Source organism: Glycine max, chromosome 18 (genome assembly GCF_000004515.6).
Source record: "Glycine max cultivar Williams 82 chromosome 18, Glycine_max_v4.0, whole genome shotgun sequence".
Lineage (NCBI taxonomy): Eukaryota > Viridiplantae > Streptophyta > Magnoliopsida > Fabales > Fabaceae > Glycine > Glycine max.
The window spans coordinates 5,294,691-5,298,377 of record NC_038254.2 but is presented as its reverse complement, the minus strand read 5'-3'; the positions used below and the strand labels follow the sequence as shown (position 1 = coordinate 5,298,377).

General features: G+C 28.5%; 1 protein-coding gene across 4 annotated transcripts in view; it reads right to left on the bottom strand.

Moving 5' to 3' along the window:
- LOC100798460 (ataxin-7-like protein 3-like) overlaps positions 1 to 810 on the bottom strand; it is a 6,535-nt gene extending 5,725 nt beyond the window's left edge. For 3 of the 4 annotated variants that reach the window (XM_014770218.3, XM_006601753.3, XM_041011619.1), the window contains exon 1: positions 548 to 810. The gene's annotated coding sequence lies outside the window, so the exon portion shown is untranslated. The remainder of the gene's footprint in view (positions 1 to 547) is intronic. The other variant, NM_001254684.2, reaches the window with a different exon arrangement.
- Between the last annotated feature and the right edge of the window lie 2,877 nt (positions 811 to 3,687).

The following is a 3,687-nucleotide window of genomic DNA, read 5'->3' as shown; positions in this document are numbered from 1 at the left end:
CCCTTTCCCTCCCCTTTTTTTTCTCTTTTAACCCACCCCCAACCCAAACCCCTTAATATCTCTCCCCCCTAACCACCCAACCAACCTTATATCTCCCCCTAGCACTTCATATACTATATGATATAACAATTTATTATTCTGTTCAATGTGCTTACTACAAGTTGCATCCGTTGTTTCTCATACTCTGCACTCTGCAGTATCACCAGTTGAGAATAACTACTTACCAATCCTAATAAGAAGAAAAAAAATTATGAAATGATAGAAGAGAGGGTGGTAAAGCCTATCCTCAAAACAACAGACCTGTCAATTTCAACCCTATTATGGAACAAAGTACTGACTTAAGGATGCCTTCTAAGAATCCATGCCCCTCCAAATATGATTGGTACAAAAAAAGTTATTTTTTCCCTCTTTCATACTCTTCAGTTTCATAAAGTAACAAAATTTAGGTAATGCAAATTAAAGAAAGAAAGAAATGCAAATTAGTGAAATAAAACACAAATTAGGGGAATAAAAATCGAAACCTAAACCGCAGAGATGAGAGACGAACCTGCTCTGAAGTCTGAACCACAGCAAGAGAAGACTGAGAGATCACAGGGAATCGTCGAGACGAGAGTGCTAACGGGGATTCTGTGATTCACAGTGCGAACCCCTCAACTGGCCAATGGGGTACAATTTCAATAAAGCCCAAACGTTCGGACTAGAATAGAAAATTTTACAAGTATACTATTGGCACCTCCCATGAGTGTTGTGTTATTTGAACCCCCCAAATAAAATAAAAAGGCCCATATAATTCTCAACCATTCTCCTATCCCTCCCCCTCCTTCAGAACACTCCCCAGGCTCATTTATCCCTTTCTCTCACTCTCCCTAAGGGTGTATTTGGTTATGTGGATGAGAAAAGAATGAAAAAAAAATTGAGAAGTAATATTCCAATTAAGGAAGAGAGAAAGACGTGTGGGAATCACCCATAATTTTAAAAATTTCTCTCATATTTCTTCACAACCAAACACACACTAAAGCTTTCTTCCATCATCCATGTCTCATGCATGTACATAGCAAAAACTTGTTTGAATGAACTTAGAGTGTGTTTGAAAGGAAAGATGGAAATAATATTTTAGAGAAATCATGTATTTTTTTTAGTGGGATCCACACTTTTTACATTCTACTTTAATTCAAAAATTTCTCTTCTATTTTCATCATCTCTAAACCAAACACACCATTAATAAATGTATTTTTTTGGATATGTTTATATTCATTTGCATTGTATTTTGTCATGTACACAGTATATTAGGCACATAGAATGAGTGGATTCTAAGGAGAATGAGTAAGGTCCATTCTGACTTGAGCAAGTACCACCCACAACTTTACCTACCCTTTTAAGGGTTCATGCAAGACCTTTTCCTTACTAGAATACTTGCTTATCTAAGAAAATGAGAACTAATAAATTAAAAATAATAAACCATTTAGGGATATTTTTTTACCTACTCATTAATGGGTAGGGTGCATGTATCACAATATCCGTATTGTGGATACCTACTACCCATGACATTATAAAAATATCCTTATATATAGATATATCAAGGAAAGAACCTTAAATCTAATATTCATATTATCTCACATCCTCATTCTCTCAATTTATTTAGACTTATGTCTTTCTTTGAACTTATGCTTATGAGATATTGTAATTTTATTTGTACTTGTACTTTGGATTTATGTTTACTTATGCTTGAGAGATATTTTTCATGTTTAATTTTTTTGTGTTGTTTCTTTTTTGCACTTGGCATTTAATTCATTAGTTTTGCTTGATGTTAAAAATCACCTTTTTATACATTTTTTAAAATTTAAAGTATCCATGGATATCAACACCATAAAAAAATCGGGTATTTTTCAAAAAAATACCCAACGGATAAATAAGTGGGTAACAAACATGTGTTTTCTTCAACGGGTGGGTAGCCCCTACCCGTACTCGACCCTACTTATTATCATTCCTAGGACCATTAAGCTTAAAATACTTAAAAATTCAAATGAAAATTTCATGTAATTATCAAATTTTAAAAGATTTATAAAATCAAACTTATAAAGTATCTAAATTATCACATTCTAAGATGTTTTTATCTCATCTTTCTTCTTCAAGATTATCATTAACCTAACACCATCACCACCATTACCACAATCACTATCATGATTGTCATCACTGTCATAACAGTGATCATCATCATATTCACTACAATGATCAATTATGTCATAACATGTCATTGTTGTCACCATTATGATCACCATTGTCTCCATCACCATGATCATTATCATTATCATTGTCGGTGACAACAATCTTAAAAAAAATAACATGATAATTGAGATATTTTAGGATACAATAATTGAGATCCTTTTTTAAATTTGATTTTTATTTGATGAATCTATTAAAAATTTGATTACTACATGATATTTTAATTTTAATTTTTAAATACTTTATTGTCATCTGTCTATATCTTTTTAAATCTTGATGTGATGGTTATTATTAATTTTTCTTACATATGCAAGTGTAAAATCTTTTTCTATACACACACCTACTAGTATTTTATCATGTATATTTCATAGAATAAATATTTGTTTTATACAACTAAGATTTATAGTAAACGAATGCTTCTAAATGTGTAAATTATGTGATAATTAAAATATGTAATAAATAAATATTTTAACATAAAAATTATATTTTAGATTTATAATGAATAATTTATAATTAGATTTATTGAAAATAATAAGAGAGATATTCAGATTACTCAACTATCTAATAGATCTGTCTTAAGAGGTTATTATATTGCTCGATAATTTTTTTAACAAATATATATCACATTTCCTTACTCTTTTTAATATATATATATATATATATATATATATATATACACTTGACATTCCATCCTTTATCGGATTTTTTCGGTTATAGATCGAATTTTTATTATGTTTTTCTTAGTTTTATAATTTTATCGTTTGAAATAAAAAGAAAAGAAAATTTTTATGATGCTCCCAATAATTTTAGGGATTTTAATATTATTAATTTTATAACTAATCAAATTACATGTGATATTTTAATCTTACTGTTAGCTAAAAGTGATTCTCATATCCATATTTAAGATACTAAACAATCTAAGCATGATGAGTTTGGTTTTCCAAAAAAAAATATTATTTTAACTCTTCTCAACCAAATTTTAATTATAAAGAAAACATTTAAAGATGTAAGTGTACTCAGTAGATTTTATAAGATTCTAGAGTTTTTAAAAGTGATTTTTTTTTTATATTTATATCAATTCAATCCAAAATCTTAAACAAGTTTATCAGTCTTTCTCATTTATATACTATTCAACTTATTCATTTTACTCAATATTAAAGTTTACCTTCATACTTGAACCAATAGAGGGATTTGGAATGGAAGGAAAGAAATTCAAGACAATTTAAGTGAATTGATTAAAGTATCTTTATTTATGTTATGAAATATAAAATTATAAGAATATAAAAGAAACCAATTTTTAGAAGGAGAATACTAGCAATGTTTTTTCTCACTCTCTTTCTAACACTTTATTTTCTTTATGATTAATTAAAATTTGTTAAATATCATGAATTTTGATAAGACTCAATTCTAGAAGAGAATCGTTAAATAAGAAGTAGGACACATCAAAATTAATAATTTCAATCA